This window comes from Puma concolor, chromosome F2, assembly GCF_028749965.1.
Source record: "Puma concolor isolate L17-30 chromosome F2, mPumCon1.1.hap2, whole genome shotgun sequence".
Classification (NCBI taxonomy): Eukaryota; Metazoa; Chordata; class Mammalia; order Carnivora; family Felidae; genus Puma; species Puma concolor.
Window position 1 is genome coordinate 2,969,498 of NC_141684.1, and position 7,605 is coordinate 2,977,102.

Below are 7,605 nucleotides of genomic sequence, written 5' to 3' on the forward strand. Positions count from 1 at the left end.
CCTTCCCTGCCTTTCCAGCTTCTGGAGCTGCCTCCGGGGGCCTCGGGGCCCAGCCTCCAAGTTCAACGCCAGCAGGTAGCACCGCGCCTCCGGTCAGCATCGCCTCTGTCTGCGTCGACGCTCTCGTGAGGGACACTTGCGATTGCATTCAGGGCCCATCCAGACAATCCAGGGCAGTGCTCCGATTTCAAGATCCTTGATCTAATCACATCGGCAAAGTCTCTTTTGCAAAGAAGGTAGCGTTCACAGGGTTCAGGGATTGGGACCTGGCTGTTCTCGCAGACCTTTATCCAGCCGACCACAGTGTGTTAATGGCTGTGGGGCCACCACGCCCTGATGGGCTTTGCCCATGGAGCTGACGTGCAGCCTCAGAAGCCTTCTTAACCCAGCCCTCAGGCCACCATCACCAAGAGGCTAGGGTTGGTTCACAAGGTGTAACTTAGGTGCCTTCCCACAGTAGGCATTTGAAATCATTTGGTTAACCTGAACCATGAGAGAATTTGCTGGGCAATTTCCCCCCAGTGTTCTCTTTACCGTAAGAAATATTTTAGTATATTCTTTCAGCAAAGAGTTGTGTGAAGGTAGAATGCATATCCTTGCAACTCCTGTGAGGAGAATGATCAAACCTGTGTGTCTTAGGGTGGTTTGCCAGAACCCGTTCCATAGCAGGGTGGGCGTGGGGGGCTGCGGGCTGCTGGATCAAACTGGTCCTGATGCCAACTCACATCTCCTCTGCCTCACCCGACCCCGGCCACACTGGGATGGCCAGCTCCGTGCAGGCGCCCACTCAGAGGTGTCATGGGCTGGGCCCACCCAGATACCACCTGCATCATCCCCAAGGCTTCTCCCAGGGTGGGAGGCCCTGGGGGCAGCCCCCCAGCGAGCACGCTGGGGCAGACGCTCAGGGGAGTCATGCCTGTGCAGCCACCCCTGACCGCTCGGCCAGGACAGAAGCCAAAGGTTGCATGCTGCCCCCGGCAGACGTGCTGGGGTCACTTCACAAGCTCCTTAGTGGCTGCCGCAGGATAAGAACCCGGGTGCCCGCGGCAGCGGCCAACTTGAGACCCGGGCCTCGGTTCCTCCTCCGACCCTGTTCCCTGAGAGCGGCCATCCCTGAACCGGTCCCTCCTGGTTCCTGGTCCCGGAGCCATCATACTGACCCCTTGGAAATCAGAATGCAGGATGATAGCAGTTTCCCTTTGGGGGCGTCTGCGTGGGGTGGGCCTCACCCTGGAACACTGGTCAGGAACGGCTTTCTCGGAACCAGTGGACCCTGGAAGGAAACGGCGCGATCAGAAATGCGTGTGTGTTAGCTGGCTATTGCTCTGTAACAAATTCCCCGACAGCAGCCATTTTTCTCTTGGGTCTGAGGGTCTGGGGTCCGGGAGTGACCTGGCTGGCTGTTTCTGGCCCAGGGTCTCTGACGCTGATGCAGCCCAGGGGGTCAGCTCGGCCCACACCGTCTGAAGGCTTGAGCGGGCCGAGGGACCCTCTGCAGGGCTGTCCTCACCACGCGGGACTCTCCAGGACGCAGGTCCCTGCAGGTCATCGTGGAGGCTGGCTACTAGTACGTAATGGTGACACTTACACGACCCGGGTGTCTGCATCAGACAGAACAGGCTGATTTGTGTGCAACGTTGCATTTTCCTGTTCAGCCACCAGAGCCAAGGCACCTTGGCTTCCTTCCTTCACCTCCTGGTCTGCTGCTTCTCCATCAACATCCCTGGGGAACCCCCCGGGGCAAGAGGCGAGCGTGTCCAGGATCGACCTCGTGTTCACTGTCCCCTGGGCTCCCACTGCCTGTCCTCCTCTTGGAAACTCGGTGCATCCTGGAGAGAAAGCCCCGACCGAGAGCAGGGCGGGGTGGGGGTGGGGGTGGGGGTGGGGGTGGGGTCTCCCGGGGAATATTTTCCTGCTTTGCTTCTGTAAGAACCAAGTAAGTGCAAAATCACTTACTTGTTTCGAAGCCTCATTACTAAATGCTAAATATCATTATTTATTAAATGCTCGTGGTTCATTCTATTTTTAAAAGTGAGCATCGGATGTGTGAAGCCTTACGTGTAAGGAACGGAGCTGGACTGGAATGGAGAGTGGGCGATGGGACAGTACCTCCCGGAGACTGTGCATACTTCGTCAGAGAGGCACGGTGGCCCTGTGGTCACTCGGACTCAGGCACGTGGTCAGGAAGAGGGGGAGTGGACGTTTGGACTAGGTTGGCCAGAGCCCAAGCCCTTGGCTGGCCCCCACGTCCCCTGGGCCACAGCTGCCCAGGAGGGGGACAATCTGCAAACAATATTGCCCCTGGGTCCCACCCGACATGTTCCACGTGTTGTAGGGCCCCACGCCCCAGCCTCCGGCCACTAAGACTTTTGGGGCCCCTTCCGCCCCCAACCCACTGGGCCTGGGGCTCACGCTCTGCTGGGCTTTGCAGCCTGGCTCTGAGCCACATGCTGTGACCTGGTTCGTCCTTCCCAGAGACTCCAGCCCAGCCCCGGCCATTTGGCCTGAACCAGACGGTCCCCTCCACACGATGGAGTCTGGAGACAGCCTTTGGCCCCACTAGGGCCGGACCCCTCTGGTCTCTAAGCCCTCAGCGCTGTTCCCGACAGGTCCTATTTCTTCACTGAGTGCCTACTCAGATGCTGTGCTGGGCCCTGTGACAAGGGACGCCTCGTTCCTGCTCTCAGTGAGGCTACGGGGACATGCAGAAAACCCAGTAAGTGGCCGAATACGTTGGGCACATGGTCACGAGTGCCTCCTGGCAGGTCACTGAATTCTGTGAGGGGGCTACGGGAGTGGGGGTAGGGGAAGGGCTTTCCAAAGAAGTGACATTCAGGCTGAGATGAGAGGGAAACCCAGGAGTCGGTGAGGCACATAGCAAGGGGAACAGAGCACCAGCGTAGGGAACAGCAATGCACAGGCCCTGAGGTTGAAAGAGTCGGCACAGTGGGAGGACTGGGAGAGGCCAGCCAGCTGGCTCCTGGGCCCCGACCTCACCTCTGGGACCCCAACCCGCCCAGGGTAAACCAGAGATAACAAACCTGGTCCTCGCAGTGGAGGCGCCCTCTGTAAGAACTCAGAGCCCCTGTGTGCTCAGTGACTAGCACCAGTATTAACAACAGTGTAGACAGGCGGTGGGGGCAGCAGGTGTGGTGCCTAAGCGGGAGGCCAGGCGTGGGTCGTGAGGCCGACCCTTCCTTGGCCCGAGACTTGGGGCGAGGCAGGCCCCCCCCCAGGTTCTGGTTTCCGGGTGTCAGATACAGCAGTGCACTGGGGAACAACGCCCCCCCGCCCCCCGGGGCCGAGTGTCTCTTTTGTGCCAAGCACGGGCTAAGTATGATGCACACACAGTCCCCATGTGCCAGGAGAGTGGGGCTCAGGGGTGGGTGCAGGAGGGACCCTGGGTCTGGGCTTCCACACTCTGTTCTCACCCAGGCCACCCCCTTGCTGCACAGGAGCAAAGGACCCAGAGGGCGTGCCACCAACACGCAGGACAGGGGGGGCCTGGAGGCTGAATGGCAGACGCTGGTGGGGTGCCGCTGTCCCATGCTCACTGGAGGGGAACGGGGCCCTGGACCGGGGGTGGGGGGCCTCTGCGCAGGAGGAGCTGGGTGCCGGGGAGGGGGTGGGTAGGGACACCTGCTTAGAACCTGGGGATCCCCCCAGTCTCCCTAAATGAACTCGGCCCAGGAAAGGTCTGGAGGTCAAGAGCTGCACACTTGAGGCCCTACTGTGTGCCGGCCTGTGTCTCTGCCCAGCTCCACACTCAGCTCCGTGGGGCCTCCTTCCTGTTTCCAACTTGGCCTCCTTCTCCTGGTTTCCAAAACTTCCAGGAAAGGGCAGGAGGAGGGAAGCGGTGGGGTGGGTCGGGAACTGCCTGTTCTCCCGAGTTCCACTGGGACAGCCCAGAAACTGGGGCAGGGAGGCCCAGACTGAGAGGGAGGGAAGAGAGGGAGGCATCAGGAGGGGAAGGGAGGGGAAGGAAGGAGAGGGAGGGGGAGGCTGCGGGGAGCAGGGGGAGGGACAAAGAGGGGGAGAGGAGGGGAGGAGGGAGAGGCCTGAGGGGAGGGAGGAGGAGGAGGGGAGGGAGAGGGAGGGGGGTAAGGAGAGGAGGGAGGGGGAGGGGAGACCTGGGATCCGGCAGGGACACTTGCTGGGGGGAGGGTCTGGCATGAATGGCTGCAAGGAGGGATCTGTGCGTGTGTGTGTAGCTGCGTGTGTATGAAGAAGTGTGTGCTTGTGAGAGAGGGTGAGCGACGGTCTGTGTGTGAGGGTGCAGGTAGTGATGGCTGGCAGAGACCCACCCGGAGGATGACCTCAATGCAAACCCAGGCTTCCCCAAGGGGCGGGGACCCTCGGGGGAGGCCCCTTGTCCGGCTCCCCTCTCCTGCCTCATCCCCGTTCTTCCTGGGAAGGCCCAGGATCGCTGGGCAGGACTTTCTGCAGGAGGCTTGGGGGGCAGCAGGACCCCTGGGCCATGGCAGGCAAAACCAGGGGAAATGACCTTGCCCTGCACGCATGTGAGAGAGAGAGTGAGTGTGTGTGTGTGGCTGGGTGGGGAGGTGGGGAGGTGGGGAACAGGGACACGGATCTCCTGGCTCAGTCCCACCTTCCTTCTGCTGGTTGTCCCCCAGCACTGACCCACTGTCACCTGAAGCCACACCCCCAGCACACCCTCTGGGACCCTGATCACCACAGGAATGCTCCTTCCCGGGACCCAGGCTTCACACTGGCCAGCTCCCCACCCAGGCGGCCCAAACAGGTTGTAGTGGGTCGATGTGTCCCCCCAAAATCCATGATGACCCAGAACCTCAGAATGTGACCTTATTTGGGAAAAGCGTCTTTGCAGATGTCATTAGTTAGGATGAGGTCATGCTGGAGCAGGGCGGTCCCTGTATCCGCTAAGATGTCCCTATGTCCTTGTAAGAAGGGGGGGGGGGGACTTACAGAGACACGGGAAGAGGCCACAGGCAGACTGAGGCACAGACTGAGTGATGAGGCCACAAGCCAGGGAGGACTGGGGCTCCCAAAGCTGGGAGAGGCAGGAAGCGTCCTCCCCCAGAGCCTTGGAGGGAGCCCGGCCTTGTCAACACCTTGATTTCAAAGGCCGGCCTCCAGACGGTGGGAGGGTGTTTCCTGTTGTTTAAGCCAGTTTGTGGTCATTTGGTGCAGCACCCCAAAGGGCACAGACACAAGGCTGTCCCCTCCCTCCCCCCACCCACCCCCAGTGCTTTGGTAGGGGACGGTATGTGCAGTGGGGCGGCCGCAAGACCTCCGCTCAGAACTCCAGCTACACGTGGCTGTCCAGGGCCCTGGCTCCCGGCTCAGGGTACAGCCGGGTATCCCCTGGGAGCTCCCAGGCAGTCACTGGGCGGGGGGAGGCGCACCGCCTCTGATGGGGGCTCAGGACTCCCCCGGCCTTGCCAAGCTTCCAGGATGTTCCTCAGCTCCCTCCCTAACCTCACAGACTTCCCCCTGCCAACCCTGCCCGGACACCTGCTCCCCGCGGGGGGCCTGGGCTGCTGGGGCAGGGAAGCAACACTGAATCACTCTCCCCACGCTGCAGATGCCAAAACTGAGGCTCAGAGCAGAGAGGCCTCTCCCTGGGTGGGCGGGCCCTGAGTGGGAGCCAGAGGTCTGTGCCCCAGCCCACTCCCTCAGCTAAGCGGCTAGCTCGCTCTCTCGCTCTCTCTCTCCCCCTCTCTCTCTCTCCCTCCCTCTCAGGCAGCTCCCCCCAGCTGCAGGCCTGGTTGCCATGGTGTTGGAGGAGGAGAATGAGGAGTGGATTCCTGAGCTGCAGCCAAAAATACACACACACCACTCGCCCCTCCTTCCTCACTCCCTTTCTCCAACGTCAAAGCCTCCCTTTGTGCAGCGGAGGCCAGTGCTACTTTCATCCGGACGGCCCGGAGCAAAGGAGGTCAAAGAGGCACAGGGTCCAGGAAGTGAGTCAGGGGACCCCAGCCCAGCCGGCCGACCTCCTACGCCAAGATGCTCCAGACCCTGCCTTCCCACAATGAAGGTCTGCCGGCGGTTCCCAGGCAGGTGCTTCCTGCCACTGTGCCTTCGCAGGCACCGTTCCCTCTGCCTGGAAAGCCCTTCCTCATCCTTCACGTCCAGCCCTCCTGGGAAACCTCCCCCGAGTCTCTCGAGGGTCCCCCTGCATTCTGCACCTGCCCCCACCACCGCCATTTTCTTGTTGTGTTCTCGTGGGAGGTCTTGGGACGGGAACTTCCTGCTCCCTGGTGTCCCCAGGGCCTCATATGGGCACTTGCTCAGTAAATGCAGATGAAGGAAGGAAGGAAGGAAGGAAGGAAGGAAGGAAGGAAGAAGGGAGGAAGGAGGGAGGGAGGGAAAGGGGGAGGGAAGGAAGGAGGAAGGAAGGGTGGGAGGGAGGGAAGGAGGGAGGGAGGGGGAAGGGAGAGAAGGAGAGAAGGAAGAAGGAAGGAGGGAGGGAGGGAAGGAGGAAGGAAGGAAGAAGGGAGGGAGGGAGTGGGGGAGAGAAGGAGGGAAGGAGAGAAGGACGGACGGAGGGAGGAACAGTCCCCCTGGCTGGGTTCCAGATGGCCTATAGAAGTGCACACACGTCACACCCTCCGGGGCCGGGGCTCTGTCAGCAGTGCTCCTAAGCCAGTCCCAGGGAGGAGGCAGAGGGAGCGAAGGATGCGAGTGTCAAGGTCTCAGGCAGCCCCCAGGACCGCGAGGGCAGCTAGGTGAGGGGTTGCAGGTGAAGAGAGGGGTCAGGGAGGTGCGCTCGCCGGCCGCAGGCAGACTGTGGGGCGCGGAGCCAGCGGGACAGGCACCGGCGCCCGGAGCGGAGCGGGTCTCGCTCAGAAGCCCTCGGGTGTGGGGCTGGCTGACGGCACCGGAGGGATCCGGCCGCGTGTCCCCTTGAGGGAGCCCCCGCAAGCTGGGCCCCAGGTCAGGGTGAGAAGAAACCAGGCAGCCCCCTCCCCGGGCACCCAGACTTCCCACTGGAAAGAAGTACCCTGGCAGGTCTTGTCTCTGCCACGCTGGGTAGGGAGGACCGCTGTGCCAACGGCTTACTGTGTACAATTCCGTGTATTTTTTACCAAGAGCGTGTATTATACACATATTAAGAAATTTTTTTAATGTCTGTTTTTCAGAGAGACAGAGACAGAGCGGGGGAGGGGCAGAGAGAGAGGGAGACACAGAATCAGAAGCAGGCTCCAGGCTCCGAGCTGTCGGCACAGAGCCCGACGTGGGGCTCGAACCGCAAAGATCATGACCTGAACCAAAGTGGAACGCTTAACCGACTGAGCTACCCAGGTGCCCTATATACATATTTTTTTAATGAAAAGAAAATGAATATCCGATGGCCCCAAGGTCCCTGACTTCCCTAGAACCTTCTACACCGCTGGGCAGTTGTGACAAAGCCCAGAAACTCTGTCTTCCACCAGCCCTCAACCCACCTTGGGACGTGTCTCACAAGCTAGGCCTCCACCCAAAGGTGGCCTAATCTGCTCATTCATTCTTCACACTCTGTGTCAGGTCTGTGCCCCCAGGAAGCTGCCAGTCTAATAGGGAGACAGGCACGCCCACCATACCGCCGAGGAAGAACGTGGTGTAGAGGTGTGGCTGTGG